Source organism: Stegastes partitus, unplaced genomic scaffold, assembly GCF_000690725.1.
Source record: "Stegastes partitus isolate 25-593 unplaced genomic scaffold, Stegastes_partitus-1.0.2 Scaffold97, whole genome shotgun sequence".
Lineage (NCBI taxonomy): Eukaryota > Metazoa > Chordata > Actinopteri > Pomacentridae > Stegastes > Stegastes partitus.
In genome coordinates this window covers 553,658-573,282 of record NW_007577828.1, presented here as the reverse complement: position 1 = coordinate 573,282, position 19,625 = coordinate 553,658, and positions in this window count along the sequence as shown.

Sequence of the window (19,625 nt, the reverse complement as noted above, 5' to 3'; positions counted from 1 at the left end):
CAATTGTAGAGCCACTCCATTTCCTCATAAAGAGCAAAAGTAAAGAAAAAAACTGCGATAAGTGGCCATTCAGAACAAATAACCCAAGTCAACAACTACGGGCAGAAAGTAGGGCAGCCTGGAAAGAAGCACTATGCCACAGCAGGCAGCAATTCCTAGTTTATTATGCTGCCAGAATCCTTCTATAATAAGCTGTGCAGGCAGTTTGGAGGACATGGGTAAATCCAGGTTTACATGCTTCGTGTCATGTCCTTTTTGTATGTCGTGCTTCAGACAGCTGTCAGTTACAGGGTTTCCCTGACCACTGCAGCTTGGAATGGCTATCTCTCCAGCTAGGAGTGTCAGCAATTATCCCTCAAACTGCCGCAGGCTACAGTATATTGAGCAAATTTCACTTCCTGTGTGCCTCCTGCTCCTGCTGCTCAGCAGCTCTCTGCTGTTGGTTTTCTCTCCTTCAAATATGAGACCGACATGCTCCAGATGTGTGACGTTTTGCATTATTAAGGCCACGGTGTGTTTTGTTTGTGGTCGTGCAAAGATGTTTGCAGCTCTGGCGCCCGTCCAAATGTGGCAAGTTATTCTTGTTTGTTTGCTCTCTTGGTTAAAGCAGCATTGTAACTGTTTAACTGCGTACAGGCAGCATTTCCTTCAAGTGAGTGAGTTAGAAGTGTTGGCCGTTTTACAGCTTGTGCACACATGTGGCACACAGACGTGCTGAACACCAGCTCACTGGGGCGGTTCTGTCTGGCTATAAGCTTCATTTTATAGAGCTACTGAAATGATCAAAGGTTAGGCCTGTGCAAGATGGTTTTCCATGCAGTTCATTTTTATTTATTTTCATTTGCAAGAGTTTAGTCTACCTGTTTGTTAATTGCTGTCATTCACATACACTTGAAAAAAATCTGGATTTCATATAAACATTGGTATACATACAGTCGTGACTTGACATTGCGACTCTTAATCCAAAAATCTTGCTATCCAACAGGGTTTTAGGAAAAACGAATGGGGAACCCATGAAAAACAGCCTTAACATACCGACAGCCTTGGATTCCGACTATAACGTGACATTTTATGTCACAAATAAGGATAACGGCGTATTATCTGACTTAACAATCTGACAGATTGGCTACGTTCAGACTGCAGGACTTAATGCTCAATTCAGATTTTTTTGTGAAATCCGATTTTTTAGTGAGTTCTTTCACATTTCAGGTTAAATGCGACTTTTATGTGATCTGCTGTATGAATTTCATACGACCCAAAAGGGTCCCACATGCGCAGAAGAGGACACGATGACGTCACATGCCATGAGCGTGCTCAGTGTTTACGGAAGTCAACACGGATGGTGGCACCAGCGGCGCCACCAGTGGTGGAAACAGGAGTGTGACCACTGTCCTAAACTGGCATCAGCCAAGTACTGCCTGCACGTTCTGGCCACTTCCACCCAGTCAGAGCGCTCCCCTGGGGTGTAAGTGGTCCCCCAGACCGTGCCGAATATTCGGATATTCATCATTAATTGGGCCTGAATATCCAGAGACCAGACAGTGCTATTCGGACCAGCCCTACTAGCTATTATAACAACTATGAACAAGAAATATTAACAACAAATGACCCTTCAAGCATCAAGCCCTCCTTGTATCTCAACCTCCATCTTGACAATCCGACAGCCTTGCTATCTGACATCAAGGAAAGTTTTAAATTTAGTGTCGGATTATCGAGTCACAACTGTGTATATACACACACACACACACACACACACACATATATATATATATATATGTATATAATAAAACATATAATATTTTGAGCTTCCAGGAAAACACCAAGGTGCAAACACTGACTCATCACAGCTCACATGCATGTATGCAGCCGTACTCACATTTTCCACAAGTATATCAGTGCATACACAGTTGTGCATATAACACATAAGCACACTGACACGTGCGTATACACAAGAGCACAGTCTGTTTTGTTTGTTCTGTTGTTGTTATCGTCCAATTTAATCTAATGTAAATCAATTTAAGCGAACAGGGACTACAGCTCACAAATTGGTTTACACGTAAATTGCAACATCTGTTGTATAACACATTTCCTGTTAAGCATTGTTTACCAGTATTCACACATGAATAAAGCATTATAAGCAAGGTAAGGTTTGTTTACAAAATGTCTCATACAGGGTGCCTCATGGGTGTTACAGCGTTAGCATGCTTCATGTGACTGCCCACATAGAAACTGCCCATATCATCCGTAAATAATTCTATTAGGGTGGAGACTGTTTGGTGTCCAGACGGAAGCTCAATCATTAACATAATTCCAGACTGTGAGGCACACTTCAGTCTGTGGTGAGGCTGCATGGTTTCCCCCCTCGTCCCTCCAGTGGTCCATCTCAGGGAACCGTTTTAGCCCCTGTAGCATTTTAGTGAGTAATCGGGGGGCTTTGGAACTCTCCGTCCTCCATTTACATGTCAAAACCTCCCCAGGCTCTGGATGTAAAAGACCCAATTTAGAATGACAAAGCTCAGCCAGAGACAGCTGATCCACAATGGAAACCTGGTTAAGTTCTTCCTCCCAGTCACCAGCTGCTCCACTGACCCATAGTACCTCTATTCAGCAAAAAGACAGAGGAAGGCTGCCACGCGCACTCGCATTTATCTATTGAGAAACTGAGAATGGTGCTTTATTGTTGCATGTCATCAAGTATTGCCAAAAAACAAACATCCTAGTATGCATTATGAATATTGTATACCTGCCCTATGTGTAGAACAATCTTTACTCTTTTCTGTGTATCCAGCTCAAACCGAAATCTTTCACACCTTAAAATCTACTTGGTTTTTTAAAAGATGCTTCTGTCTCTTTCTCCTTGCCTCAAGACATGCATTTGTTGCAAAAACAGGTCACACAAATAAATCCTTCAGCGATTGTGTCTTTGGGGGTGTCGGTGACATTACTGCTCACTGACGAATTCCAGCACGTGCAGACTTTTTGTTTCAACCGCATCATTTATTTATTTCACTTTTTTTTTTTTTTTTTTTAGGGAAACAAAGCGAAGAACATTAGGTGAACTGAACTGTCATTGATTTTTTTAACACCGCCCCGTGTGTGTGCAGCATCTGTCACATGGAGCGCCACTCTATTTGTGTCTGCATCTGACACAAAGTGGCTTAGGGATTTGTCACCTCCCTCCCTGAATTGTGTAGTGGAATGACAGGATACTTGCTGGAACTTCTAGGTCACACCCTGCATGTTTTTTCTTAGAATCATCTAAATTGGAAACACGGTGCTCCTTATTCCCACTTTCCGCCTCGTGCACCTGACCCCCGAGAACTACAGCATAAAAAAAAACAAAAAGACGCAGGCCTGAGTTGGTAAGGCGGCGATGACAGAGAGAAGGCATCTGCAAGATCAGGCCCAGATGGTAAGGTATGGCCAGCTCCTCTTGATGCATGGAGGAGATTACATAAGTAGATTTAAACCAGCGAAAAGAGGGACATGTTTCATTAGCATCACTTGTGCCAGATCTATATTTGGAGCATGAGCCCACAGAAACAGACGTGCAGGGATGAAAATAGCCTTTAATAGCCCAGTTTGGGAGCTTTATTCCATTCCCCTCTCCTGCCACAAGGATAGTGACAGACGGAGCACACTCTGCAGAGAGCGGCTCGGTTCACCCAATCACAGCGCTCCCTCGGGCAGGAAGGGAAGGAGGAGAGTGTGGGAAAAAGGAGAGGGGTGGGGGGAAATGGGCGACGGAGGTAGACGAGATGTGGCGACAAGAATGAGCTTGGAGCTGTGTGTATTGTTTGAGAGCCATTTAGGAAATACTACAAAAGATCTGAGTACCTCTACAGTCAAGTGCTTTTCCTTCACACCAAACACAAGAGGATGATACTGCTGCAAATGGAAAACATTTCCGAAATTTCATCCAAGCACATCCCAGCTTCCTTTCACAACTAAAAAAAATGCAACTAATACATTCTTCAGCATATTATTTTGTACGCACAGTTCTATACCGGCTTTATTTGTGACGATACAGTTAATGTCTGTAGGTGTACATGCCCGGACTTCTGCAATTTTCTTTCATGTCATGAGAGTTCCAGAAGTGGCCTCAAAAATCGAAGGAAAGACAGTCACAGTCAATGCTGCTGCAGATGTGTTGGGGGGCAGGGAGGGAGCTGGTGGTAGAAACCCAATCTCCTCGTATTGGGTACCCATCGTCCCCAGAGAGAAAGCAAGAAACAAGAGGCCCAGCTGTCCTTAACAATGGACCTGCCCCTCACCAGCCAGGACTCAAAAGGCTTCATTCAGTCCCCAGGCTCTCCAAAACGCTGCTTCCAGGGAGACGAGCCAGGACATGCTTGCATTCGCTGCAGACATGTCTGTCTCTGTTTTGGACACTGTTGTGTGTTTACGGCATGAATGTACATGTTATTAGTCATATTTTTTGTTGGGATGGTGGTGGTTTTTATTCAAATAGTCAGAGGGTGCTTAAGACGGAGGTTTTCAGAGTTTTGTACAGTAAGCTGTGACGCCTACGGTTTGATACTCAAAAGACTGATTTGCTCAAGTGGAGTGTCATTTTGTAAGCTTCCTAGATTGATGCCACTGACAAATTTAGATTTAAAAGCCTTAATAGTGATGGGGGCTGGAAATTAGCTTGAGGCAGACTCCCTAAAACCCAATGTGTTGTTTTGCTTCTTTCGCTGTATGAACCCTGTTAAACAAATTAATAAACGTGTTTTCTACGGTACCGATTTTTCCGTAACCTGCCTCATCTACACTGACCCAATTATGGGACAGTATATGTTACATAATGTTTCCCAGAATGTGTTTCTCCTGAGACTGTACCTGGAATCCCTGTTTGGGATCCAGAACATATTTCAAACAAGATAACAGTTGAATACGGTTCTGTTCTCAAATACAATCGCACAAATAGAAATGCTTTTCAGTAATCTGTGATGTCAGCTGGGTTGACGTTTAACATGCTAAACTACTCGCGTTATAGATAGAAGAACAACAAAGTCAAAGATTCCCTTTGAGCAGGAGAAACCTCTGGCCAGACCAGGCTTACGGAGGGCAGCCATCTGCCTTAACCAGCTGGAAAGAGAAAAATCAAAGATATACAAGAAGACAAAAGAAAACAACAAACACCGGGGAGGCAGGTGAAGCCATATAACTGCAGAAAACATAATGCAAAATGGTTTGCATAGTATTGTCATGCAAAGAAAAAACAAAAATGGCTTCCAGTGATTAGATTGCTGGTTTTGAAACCTGCATTACAAAACTTTCTCCCACTTCCGGCAGCGAGAGTGATTGTGGAAGTACTTCTGGTATCTGCCTCCACATCCGTCTCTTTCTTTAGTCAATTCTTCCCCTGAACAGAGAGCTTCTTATTTTTTTCAGGAGGTCAGAAACTTTTGTTGGACGCTTCTGAAGTTGTTTCACCGTCGTCTTCTCCATACTTGTAGTTACGATGGCTTATCCCGTCTCTGTCGCGACAGTTTCTCCCCTCTTCCCCTCTGGCAAACCAGTCGTTGCTGGTTGACAAATAGCAATCAAAGCACCAGCGTGAAAATGTCACCACAGAAGCTTAATCAGCATTTTGTGAACTTGTTCATCAAGGCGGGCTGCAGGGTGGTGGTTAGCACTGTTGCCTCACAGCAAGAAGGTCGCTGGTTCACGTCCCAGTGAGGACACCTGGATCTTTCTACGTGGAGTTTGCATGTTTTCCCTGTGCAGCGTGGGTTCTCTCCAGGTTCTTCCTTCCACAAAAACATGCTAAGGTTAATTGGTGATTCTAAATTGTCAGTAGGGGTGAATGTGAGTGTGCTTGGTTGTCTGTCATGTGTGTGTCATGTGTCTGTCAGCTGGGATAGACTCCAACCCCCCCTCCGTGACCCTAGTGAGGATTAAGCGGTGTGTAGATAATGGATGGATGGATGGATGTTCGTCAAGGCATTGAATGTAACACAGGCTCATACACATATACAGCTTTTAGCATCACTTCTGCTGTGATTGGTGGACACACTGTAAGTAAAAGCCACGTCAATACAACTGCATTCATTGTTTCATGTTAAAAGAGACATGGAAATGCTGTTGGGTCCAATCTGCTGTTTTTGATGTTCATGGAAAATTGATGATTATTCAGACATGACACCAGCATGTTGTATTACTGTCAGATTAATGGAACCGGGTGCATGTCTAAAAAGGAATAGTCACAGTATGCAATGCCCCATAAAACCCATGACTTGCCATTTTTACACTTTTGTTGGCGCATCAAGTTAACAAATGAGATAGAGCATAATGATTAGTGAGCTTTGGAGGAGGACGGATTTATGTATTTCAGAAAAAAAGTAAGATATGCTTTGCCGGCTGGAGTTTTTCTTTTTTTTTTTTGCTGAGCTAATTGTTTCAGGGTTGTAGCTTTGATAGATATAAATGGTATCAATTTCTCATTTAACTCTAATGAAAAAGCTTTTTCTTATGTGGAACTATTCATGAAGAATTATTATTCTTTCTATCCTTGTATCAGATCATGATACATACTGGCAAGAGACCTGCTTTGCATTTATCCTCGTCTCATGCATTTGTATCATACGGGGAATACTGAAGCTTGTTAAAGGACTTGTGAGCAAAATCATCTACAAATATATTTATATTACCTCGAGTGCAGTATGCATTTCAGTTGTTATTCCACTCATCCCAACCCATAAATCAGTTTAATGTATTCCTTTCTAATCACACATACATCTGTTTTCACCAAGTCATTTAGATCATTGTGCCTAATTTCATCCAAAAGTGTCTAAAAGTCAATTCAGTGACAAGTATTTCTGACACCTGACCCGACACTGTTTACATTGTGACGAGGCGTAAACCCAACTTCAAGCTTGTTGCGGGATATTTTTAAAGATCTCCTCTCCATATTCATAAAGCGATCACCCCGTGTCGGCCGTTAATTGTTGATGCGAACGACGTGTCGGCGAGGAGTGCGCGCGTGAGTGCATGGAGTTTTGAGTAAATACATTTGGGAGAAAGACACATGGGTGAGACAAAAGAGAGGGCAACACTGTGTGTGATGGTGTTTTGTGTAGGTGACGGTCCCGCGGGTATTCACAGAGAGCGACTCCTTTTATTCCGTGCTGCACAAACACAGCCAGCACTCCACAGGGGAAAAAAGCTCCAGTCAGTCAGTTCCAGGGCTCAAGAGAAGAGAAGGCTTCCCCTCCCCCCATCGCTAAGATGATCCTCGCACACACAAACACAGACATGGCCATGCATGCGAGCTACACATATGCTCAAAGGCATATAGGAGAATGCTTCCACACACACAAACATGCACGGGGTTGGCCTCTTTCTCCTTCACACAGTCGGTTGTCCTCGGTGCCCTCCCTCTGTTTATTCATGGCGACCCCAGCGCTGATACCATCTCATTCTATCTCAATTACATCAGCCAACTCCCTATCCTCCTCAGCAAGAACTGTTTTTCTTCTTCCTTTACGCTTGCACTTGCACCCTCTGTTCATTTTTTTTCGAGTCTCCTTCAGCCGGTATTTGAAGTAATATAATAATGAGCGGCAAGTAAATTAAGAAAAATAATAAATGAAAGCAAACACACTGCTTGGCAGCAGTAGGCTTGAGTTTTAAAAGTTTACAACCCAAACAACAACCTAAAAAAACAAACAAAACAATGCAGATTAAGGAGGAAGAAAGGGGTTGCTACAAGAATGCGCTCCATGGGAAATGATTGGGCTGTTGCGTTCAGTTGCATCACCACTGTTGGTTACTCCAAATAATAAGCCGCGCTGGTCACACATTATAAACTCAAAGATTTGCAAAGCACAGCATGATGTAATTTGACGAACAGACAAAATGCAATTAAACTACTTGTGAAATATGATTTGTCTTTGTTGCCCTTGTTTTAATGGCTAAGTGCGCCTGTAATTACGTTTTCCCTTTTCTTCGTTTCAGAAATCCTTTATTGAGCCTGAGAAAAAAAAAATCCCAATTATTTCTTACCTGCTGAGCTATACCTTCGTCTTTGACAGGAGAGTCATGAAGTGATGGATTAGGGTCGTATTGTGTCATGGATCACTTTTACAGATTTGATTTTTAAGTCCCCGTAGCTGCTGTGTTTTCACCCCTAAAGGTGTCGTTTTCAGTCACATTTACAAGTCGCAGGTGTCTTGCTGCAACAAACAATACTGTCAACATCATCCAAACAGCTCTATTGCTCACCCTTCTGTGTAGTATGTCATCACAATTCCACTGTAATGTATCAGACAATTAGCTTGATAATCCAGATTGTTCACATCTCTGCTGCCTTTTATCGTCACTCCTTTGTTGGTTTCCAATGCTCTCTGCTCAGGTCCTCCTATTGTATTCCCCCCACGTTGCACTATGCTTATTTAAATGTGTGATGAAAGAAAAAAAACTTCTGTAAATGTATCACACTAAAATTTAATGTGATAATTAAAGCTGCTGCGTTCTGAAGTGTATCATGATTCGGCTGCACAAATGATGAGCCTATTGCTTACTAAGAGTCGCATTTTGGCACGTTGTCTTTTTTTTTTCTTTTCCTGTTTCCTGAACGTGTTGGGCAATGTGTGCCTACCCGTTGCAAATCATGAACACACACAGATGAAAATTGAAAGTATGCTATTGAAGTTCTGCAATGTAGTGGCCATCCACTTCCTTTGAAAGACAATAACAGGAAGTGGTTAACATGGTCCCAGACAGCCATCATCAGCACTGAAAATGCACATCATTCCTCCAACAACAACTGCCAGAGAGCCCATGTTCACAACTACAGGATACTCGTACAAACTTTACTTTAAAAAAAAAAAAAAAGCAGGAAACTGGACAAACTGGAAACAGCAGAAAGAGGTGATGGTGTGACCAATCCCTGTACAAACACATGTAGACGTGTGTGCGTGTTTTTGTTGTTTAGTATGATTTGGTTAGAGTGTTTGCTGAATGCACGTTTGCTAATTAGCACTAAATACACAGTACATCTAAGCCTCGTGGGAAAGGCATCATTTTTGCAGGTCGTATTTTTGATTGGTGCAGAGAGAGATCATAAGTATTGGACAATTAGAGGTAATGGTGACACTACATGGAAAGTTATGGAGATTCATCTTCTCAGTAACTTTGGTGATAAAATGTTTGAACTAATGCAGGTGGTAGATTTTAAGATATTTTACTACATAAGCAAAAACTCTCACAAGGTAGTGAAACTAGAGGAAAAGTCAATGGACCACCAAAGTCAGTAATAGTAATTCTCTGGGAACCATGATTGTCTACACAAACCCCAACGGTAGTCTGCCCAGTAGTTAGTAAAACATGTTAGTTGGGAACAAGATTATGGTATGATAGGCATGGGCTGCAAGGTGGCGCAGTTGGTTAGCACTGTTGCCTCGCAGCAAGAAGGTTGCCGGTTTGCGTCCCGGTGGGGGCACCGGAATCTTTCTGTGAGGAGTTTGCATGTTCTCCCCGTGCAGTGTGGGTTCTCTCCGGGTTCTCCGGCTTCCTCCCACACAGTCCAAAAACATGTTGAGGTCAATTGGTGATTCTAAATTGTCCGTAGGTGTGAATGTGAGTGTGCTTGGTTGTCTGTCTCTAAGTGTGGCCCTGTGATAGACTGGTGACCTGTCCAGTCAGCTGGGATAGACTCCAGCCTCCCTGCGACCCTAGTGAGGATTAAGTGGTGTATAGACAATGGATGGATGGATGGATGGATGAGATAGGCATGACTAGTATGTCTGAAACGTCAACAATGTGACTCTCAGTTTTGCTAGTCATCACATTTATACAAAAATGTGTTACAAAAATGTATGAAATTGTGGGTTCCTCAGGTAACTCATATAGAACCAGTTGGGGTTGATTTACAATGCTTCTTTTACATTATTGACATTCCTTGAGCGCCAAAACATCAGTCTGTTCATCATGTTTTTTTTGTTGCTATAAGCAGATTCTGTATTGCGAGTGCAGATGTAGAGTAAATATATTGCTGATATTTATATTTCGTTCCTATAATCCACAGCTGAATGCAACAGATAATTTTTGTCAAGACACATTCTTGTAAAGCATTTATTCTTCACCTGAGGTTGAAGTAGAGGAAGAAAACTAAAACCTTATCTGTCACCTTACACATGTAGCGTTGGTTATGTATTATATATATATCTAAAAAACCAACACACACACACACATCTGTCTTTATTCTCAATAAGTGAACATTCATGCTTATTAAGCTTATTTAAGCCATCTGAATCCTATGCATGATCTAAAATGGTGCAGGAGCAAATATATTATCTACCATCCTTAATAAGCATTCATATGTGCTACTACCAGCAAAGTGAAGCTACTTCTTTCTCTCTCTCAGTTTGTAATTAATGTTCTTCAGGGGATGTGTAAATATAGTTGCTCAGTCTTTTAGCCAATTACGCAGAACAAAGACGGCGGATGTCAGCAGAATCCTCAGCGCTCTGGGAGCTCCCAGCACACCCAGGACTGACCTTCAGGCTTTCACTTCTTTGGTGCTCCTTATCAGCACGCATTACTTTGTTATTGTCATCCAGGCTCACAGCAGTCTTCCAAGGACAGTTTGGGATGAGAAACATGCTGGAAACAAACTTTAATTTTAAAGCTTTTTCTGCAAAAATTTTCCTCACAAAATTAAGCCTATGTCCTATCGCTTCAACCCGTTTGTGTGACTTTCTACCTTTGTGTGTGTTTAATATTTCATGGTCAGAGATGGTAATCATCCTGCTTGCCAACAAGTCAGGCCAGGCCTTATAACACAAACCATGCATTTGCCTTCGAGGGCTTTGCAATCTGCATAGCATGCAACACTATTTACCCTTTGAGCCTTTGGATAGGTTGTGGAGGGTTTGCTTGAATATCACAATGACACTGAATTACATCGAGTTATTACCAGATAAAAGCTGGATTTTATTTCCACCTCTCTGTCTGTCTGTGTGCATGTTTCTAATTCTCTCTCTTCCCCCAGTCTCTTGTCCTCTGCTGAACTTTTTTTCCAGACAGGCAGATGTTGAAAAGTTGATTTCATTTTTTTATATTCCTGAAAGCAATAGGTCACCAAAGCAAGGAAGCATCTCACCTGCGAGGATAATAAAGAAGGGTCAACCAGTGTGGGTTGACCCATACAAACAGACCTGGGTAGACGTTGTATGTTACTCTTGTCCAACCTTTTTGCAACGCCAAATGAAATGAGCCTAGTCAGTGTATGGGAATATTTGTACCGACAATACAGAGAGGCATATCTCCAGCTGATTCTGTGTTCATACTTAGCATGCCCCTTCTTGGTCACCACTTCCAACCCCCATTGCTTTCGTTCAATGTCTTGGAAGTGAGCATGCTGGGATAGGATGGCTTGAGTTTCTTTTAGCGATGAAAATAAATAGCCATCCTCTACCAGTTTCAGCGTTTGTATGAATACTAAGCTCTCACAGTAAATCTACCACACTGCTGTCACTTAAGCAGGATATATGCTCTCTCCGAATCACATGACGGATGAGTAGAAAGTGTTGGAACCCCCCCCCAACATCCATTTCATCATCTCATGGGGGGTGTCGTCTTTGCTGTTACTTTCCCTGTACAACAATACAACATTCACACTCAGTTCATGCTGTGATTGGTCAGCTGTGCGGAGGTGAAAGAGGAGCTGGGCGCGCCGCATCTCATTCTAGCTTTATTGTCTCATTTGTTACACAACTATTTGTGGCACCTTTCATGCGTACAATCCAATGCGACACCATCATGGTGTCCCTTGAGAGAGGTTTAAAATCCTGGTCCCCATTTTTAACCCAGAACGTGTTTTCCCACTTCTCTATTCGAAATGATTGTAAATATAATAGTTCTGAGAGACAATAACCTGGCCCTCAGGTCAAGTGGCCGAGCAAGAAAAGCGAGCTGCTCTCTTGTTTATATCCACAAAAGTGCCTCTCCTGGCTTAATTCTATTGTTCTGCTGCTCTCAGCTCAGCAGTGCGCAAAAGGAGGAAGCCACTTCTTCACTGTCTATCTGTGTTTGTCTTCAGTATCTTCCAAATATAGAGTTTTAAACTGGGTTGACACTGTGCATTTTTAGCAGAATTGTATGTCGCTTTGACTCACGCTACACATTTTCTGTATGGCCAGAACCTGCAACTTCTGTGCTTGCACTTGGAAAATCATTCAACCAGCTATGACATGGGTTCTCAGAATGGATGTTACCAAAAAAAAACCTCCAGTTAGTATTGTTCACTGACATTTCAGCTAAAATATATTCAGACAGGATGGCCAGATGATACTAAGCGATGTTGACAAAAAGAGAAAGGCAGCATTATATAATTGATATAATGGGAAGTAAGTAGTAAGAAAAAACAGGAGTTGTAGATTTGTTGGAAGATGTAGACTGTAACTGTTCTATGTGTTCTGCAGTGTTGCTTAGCTTTATGGGTAAAAGATCAACCTAGTTTCTACGGTGAACTGCAGTTCATACCAGATGTTGTAACCTGCACGACAACCAACGAAAATATCTGTCATGTCAGAAATGGGATTACGAGCAGGTCCTCATAGTGGGATCCAAAAGTCTGTAACCAGATACTTCTGTTTTTCAGATGTTTTTTAATACATTAGTGTCATCACAAACAGCTTATCAATAATATCTTTGTATTTGGTTTTTACTTTTGCTTGCATTCACGCTGTATGGACTCCACAACTTTTTTTGCAAAACATTTTAGTAATGTGCCAAAGAGTTTCTTGTTATAATGTCAGGACTACAAATGGTCTCTAAAAGATTTAGTTAATCTGGGGTTTGGATGACGGTCAGTGACAGTCGGCACTCCTTGGTCTTCTTTTGTCTTTAAAGAATTCTAACAAAGCTTTGAGGTGTATCTGACATCATTATCTCGCTATAGTCCTTCTCCACAAAGGTGCCAAACAGAACTTGTAGCATATCTCTGAGGAGTGGAGCAGTACTTCTCCTTGATCAGGGTGGAGTTGCTTCGGTGAATGTTTCCAACTCCACAAGGGGCAAAACACCGCCAGGTTTGACTGTTTCCACCATTGTGTTAGACTGTAGGTTTTTAGACACGATGGTATCATTCTCCCTTGTTGGTCTCCTGATATACACCATCCCACAAATCTCAAACTTTCAGAGGCTTTTTTTCTGTTATTCATGGTGAAATATTGACACTTCTTAGCCCAGACCAAGTATTGAGCCTTGTTTCCCCTCAGTGAAAAGGGTTTTGGAAACCATTACTACTTTCTCTGAGATCCACCATTCTGCAGCCTTTTTCAAAAGTAATTTTTGCTGATTGGGGTCTTGTATTCTTATTGTAGCAAACTGTATATCTTATGAAGTTGCTTTTCTACCTCTCAGTGAACAAAACTTCACGTATTAATCCAATGGTGGCCCCGTTGGGTTGTGTACTGTGTACATGTGTTGTTCCCGTAGAAACCTTCAGTCTAGCCATGATATAATGCGGAGAAATTCCATCTTTGCTCAAACAAGCCCCTAACGAGTAAATCAAATCCACTGAGTGTCGTTTGAGAGGTAACAAATCAAGACAATTTGACCTCAGTTGAACTTGAGACTAAGCAGATCGGCAATTTTATATTTGGTGTAGCACTTCTTTCAGTTGCATGTTTCGTTACGCACGTCTGTTCATTATTGGGATGTATGTTGGTATTTCTGTCAACATGTCTGATTTTGAATGTATTTCTCTGTATGCACTTTGGCCTTTTGGGTCACCATAGCATTTGGTTGTGAGACTTAACCACTTACTGTCATTTAACAGCAACATACATCCATCCATCCATTATCTATACACCGCTTAATCCTCACTAGGGTCGTGGGGGGCTGGAGTCTATCCCAGCCGACTCAGGGCGAAGGCAGGGGACACCCCAGACAGGTCGGGCAACATACATGTGCATTTCATTTTGTGTGGTGTTCCAATGTCATTTGCATTATTTGTTCTGGAGTAATTGATTTAACTGGCATAGTAAGGATAGCTCTACCAATGTGGCACTTCAACATTTATGATAGATATCAGTCAGTCTTTTTGTCGAACAGAATATTGCATTTATTATCCGACAATTTCAAATAGCTGAGCCACACTGAATGTGCATGGATCAGTTCCAACAAGGGCTTCCAACAGAGGAGGACATTGCATTGAAGAGGAAAAGGACACAAGGACCCTCTCTTCTCGCTGTCACTGCTTTACTCTGCATTGATCCATTTCCAATTTATCTTCATGACTAAAGATGATCCTAGTACAATGACAAAGAGTCAATGAGCAGCGGAACAGTTCCACAGGACCCATAAAAAAAAGTGCTGTAGCCTCTGATGAAAAATCAGACAAGGCAGTTGGAGGTGTGGCTCATTGCCTACAGGATGTCTGAAAAATGGGTCACACGTGTGGGAGGACTAATCCTTGTGTCTGAGTTAAAGAAAATAATTGTAAAAAAAATCGTACTTGTTCCAATATACACAGAGACCGCAACTCCCTTAGTGCTAATGGGATAGCAATGGGGGCAGGGAGCTCTGGTGGCCTTGTTTAATTAGATTTAGTCTTGGTTGCATCTAACATAAGGGGGGGATGAATGGGCTGTGCAAACAAAGTGGACATTCATCAGTGTTGCCAATCACACCGGATGTGATTAAGTTACACACCCTGTGGCCACAGCGCTGGGGCTAGCGTTACAGCAGTCGCCAAGGCAAACATAAGCACGCTGCACTCGCAGGCTCAGAGGTCAGAGGGTGTTTTTACATGAATACCCAAAGAGGTCACATTAACATCTAAGTATTACACTCAGGGTAAATTATCATGACCAAGTGTCACGACCAAGTCTATGTTAAATGGTGAAACCAATAGAGAGAAAACACACACGAGTGAAAAATGTATTGAAGTAGAGTTTCTACGCAGCCCTCTTTGTCCAGTTTAGCAGCGAAAGACGCACGGATTCTTTTACACTGAAATGGAGCTGTTTTCATTTATATATCTAACAAAATAAATGTTCAATTTGTTAAGACTCTGAGGATAAACACACATAAAAGCCCTTGAGTTCATACTCTGAAGATTTCTGAAGTATTAAATATTCTCTTTAAGAAACGCATCTCCATAAAATGTGATTTTCTATCTACTTTGGATGTGGTGATGTAAGCTAATGTTGAGTCTAGTCAAACTGAGTTAAACTCAGATCTTACCATTCACTGAGACATAAACGCTTAATTACTAAAATTGCTTACTTACCAGTAATCAAGGATTCACGTAAGAGAAAAGTGGAACTGATAAGAGGTTGCTTTGCTGTGTTTGTATTATGCTGGTTTCTTGTGGCGTATGGCTGGAGGAAATTTGAGGAGCCAAACCCAAACCAAATAGTCTTCTCTTCTCCTCTTCCAGTTGTATCAAGAGTAAACAGGAAGCGTGTGGCATGTTGTGCGAGGGGGAGGGGAGGCAGAAGCTTAGAGGGAACGTAAAATGAGGGAAGAAAGAAAGAAAGAAAGAAAGAAAGAAAGAAAGAAAGAAAGAAAGAAAGAAAGAAAGAAAGAAAGAAAGAAAGAAAAAGTTTAACATACACATACAATATACACTTCCGCATTATGTTTCATTTGAATAGTTTACAGTCTACACAACAAAAAGAGAATAAGGTGGGAAACATGACAGGAATAGAAATATCATGTCCACAGAGCATTTTCCCACAGAAAGCATTCTAAAATACGGTTTCAAAGAGGAAGAGAAAAACATGATATGCAACATTTCGTTGCTGGTCGCTGTGACACATGACACAGCAGGTTCACGTTCAGCAGCAACCTTTTCAAGATCAGCAGTGAAGATAATTGAAAGGACGCGTTAAGTAAGCTCTGCATGTTCCTTCTATCGGCGCTAGTCGCGGTGTCACGGACCTGTCTGACTCGCCTGATATCTGCATACAACTTGTTGGCAGGCACTTAAATGATCAACAGCACACTTTATACGCAAATCCTAAAGAACCCAAGCTGCCAGGCTCCCATCATTTGGCAGAGGCACACCATGCAAATTTCATGACCGCAGCATGTTACTGCTGCCAATTCTTTGCTTTGAGTCGGATTCACTAGTACACCCACAAAAGCCTGGGGCATTCATCTTTTATAATGCTGTTTTTTTGTCTCTATTTGACGTACTCAATAAAAGATTTAGGGAGATGTTTAATCCGATGGGTCTAGTCAGGTAGCTACACACTGCTACTGCTGCTGTTGTGGTGATGAGCCCGGCAGTGGAGGGATGGAGGGAGGCAGGGTGCAGACTGACAGGCAGACAGACAACCATGGCTGCTAATATAGCAGAGAGGGAGGTGCTGATGGCCTGTTGCCAAGGTGACACGGGCCAGCCGGGTTCTGTCTCATTTGCAGATGCAAACGAGACCTTGCAGCTCCTACAGACGCATGCTAAGCCTCCTCTGGAGACACAAAATGAACCCTCTCCTCCCCGGCGTACAGCTCCCGCATGCACCTGAGCTGATGCGCAACTATTTATTTGCGTTTCACGTTTGCTTGCGATGTGCTTCCTTTGTGCCTTGTCTGTCTTTGAATCCCTTTAGGGAAAGAAGGATTGCTTATAGTTTCTAAGTGTCCAACAACCCCCACATTGACATCTTCTTTCCTTGTCTCCTCTCCCATTCCATTGATTCTCTATGTTGAATTGGCCTTTTCAGTGAGGGGGATGGATAGCAGCGTGCACTGTTGAATAACAGCCCTCAGCCGACGCAGCACTCCACCCCAGCGACAACAAAAAGGCAGACTCCTTTGTTTGGCTGGAGGTAAACAGCTGGGAACAGATGATGCTGGCCGAGCTGATTTACGTGGCCACAGCAACAGTGGTGACAAGGTTTTGTTGTTATAGGGACAAACAGATGAGAAGGGGAGAAGGAGAGAGAGGTGAAATGCAGAGAGAGAGACAAAGCAGGAGAAGTCAAAAGGAGGGGGGATAAAAAAAAACACATATTTGGAGACCAGTTTGGGCATTTGTTCAGGGGAGCGCTTCCCCAAACACACCTGAAAAACACAGAGAGCTTCAAAAAATGGTATCAATGTGAAGTCACTTAGGTTTGAGCACAAACATCCAAACTGCAGCAATTTACAAGAAAAAACAAATAATAGGACAGAAAACACACACAGTCCCCTTTCAGCAAATACATCTTTTCTCTCGAATTATAATAACCAACAATTGGTCAGCGGAACAAAATGATCGTGCGCTGTGATAATCTGGAGGTGCAGAATACAAAACAACTGTAATGAAACCGCCATTAACAAGTGCGGTTGAAACACACTTATGAGAAACACCACATATGCCACGCAGACCGAATCCTGAATGGTTAAATGGTCATGAATAATTAGGGCATTCTCTCACTGAGCAGATGTCTCTTTCTGCTGAGCGCTTCTTCTCACAAGAATGAACGGCAGGGCAAGATAAGCCCGGTGCAGAAACAGAGCGGGGGTCTCATTGGATAGAAGAGCAGAAGGGAGGAAGATTGGACGCCGTGGCCTGTAATATAATATAACATGTGTGCACAGTCACACACGCGTGCATATGCAATGCCAAGTCTCACAATATGTGCTATATAAGCGCTGATCAATGCGTCAAGCCCCCCCTCCTCCCAACCCTCCCCCCAAAAACACATAGGCGCACTGAACTAACATTATTTACGAGCATTCCCTCTTGAAGCCCTTCAGTCTGGAGAGACTGCACTGGCAGGGTTTCCCTCGGCTACTAAGTCAGCATGTCACCGAACCCGTAAATTACTCGCCTTACCCTTCAAATATTGATAGGGTAATGACCATCTCTTCAATACGCAGGGATTTTTTTTTTTCCCACTATATTAAGTTAAAAACAAGATTATTTTTTTTAGGAGATTGCACCTCTCAGTGTAATACTTGTTTTCAAGTACAAAGATGCCTGAGATTACTCACCGGCTCTGTTCGCTTTCCCACATGTTAAGTCTGTTGCATCACATCGTTAAACGTTGTTTGGCCATCGCTCAAAAAGACAGGTGAAATTTTTGTATCATGGACTGAGAGGCAATAGCAAATAGGCAAAAGTAAAAGTTCAGGCAGTGAGATGGAATTTTCCCCAACACTTGCTTTTTTTTTATTTTTTTGCTTTCCCCCCTAACCTAATCATAGTTTATTTTTTGGATCCTCTGTTAACCAGCTGTCTTTCCACTGTAATCTGCTGTCAGTTGTCATTTTATTGCTCATCTAAGGCTACTCCCTTTCACTACTATCTCCTATTCGTTGAAGTTAGCCCAGGGCGTGATCTATGTCAAATACAAGGAGCTTCTCAGGAATCCTGGCCCGGTTGACATTCAGTTACCTCTTTAGGTAAACATTTGGGGAAATATGGATATTAATTTTTGATTATGAGAGTGAGATGAGAAAAAAAGAGGCCATTTTTACTCATGGATGAAGCTCATGGGCTTATTATCAAGCCTTAGTAATTCTAGATGACACATTTTTTTTAACCAGTTTTAATGCTAAGCTAAGCTATGTGGCATTAGCACAAGGCCATATCATCCCCATAAGGATGGAGTCTAATGTCGACAGGACACATGTATCTCATCAGCTTCATACGCCACAGTATGTAACATTTCATCGTGCATTATAAATGATGTATTATACATTGTCTAACCCTCTCTTTCAATTAGTCTTTCAACTGCACTGAATTGAACAACACTTCTCAAATGTGCGCTGAATACCCATCTGCATTCTTGCAGTCACGGACCGGTGGTTTTTATCATGTATAAATGCATTAACTGCATCTAAAGGTCATGCCAAACAGAGGGGAGTGTATTTAGTGGTTTGGCACACAGACTTGACTGCCTATGCACAGTTATATCTGTCAACAGCATGAAACACGACTGCGATGGCCAGTAATAGCGGCTCACGTGTCTGTTTACATGGAGGTATTTTTGCTATCATTCTCTTCCAAACACTTAATGCCTACTGACTGGAAACACATCTTTTTTAACCCATCTGTTGCTGTCTGCTGTTATGCACCAAAACACCACGTCAGGTTCCTTGTATGTGCAAACCTGCTCACCTTTCGGATGCTGATTCTACCCAGTTACCGCGTGTATTCAACCTTGCACCTGTAAAGGTTTACTATGGTAAACAAGAGACTCATCAATATATAGATTTGTGTCTTTGGAATCAAATCAAGTCCACGGAGACTCAAACTCTGGGATTTGAAGCAGGGAAACAATAATTGGTTCTTATTAGGCAGATTGAATTACAGAGATGTAGATTCTACACGATCAATTGCTGGCAAACAATTTAGCACTTGAAGCTTATTGATTTCCACAGCTTCCCATACATGCTGCGGGGATTTCGAAAAGCCTTGATGGGCCTAGGTATGTCTGTATTATGACAGGGAACAAAGAAATGAATTAAAAGGAGACACTGACAAAGAGTCTGCTGCGCTGCGAGGATTTTCGTTCTCCCGGGTTGTACTAAGAGAGCTGCTGCCTCTTTGCTGCGAAAACCTCTTATAGAAACTGAATCATCCGCCTGTTTTGGAGATGAAATATTTGACAGTGAAACAGCTTAATGTCAAAGGCATTCCTGTTTGTCATAGCGGAGCTGTTGTGACTAGA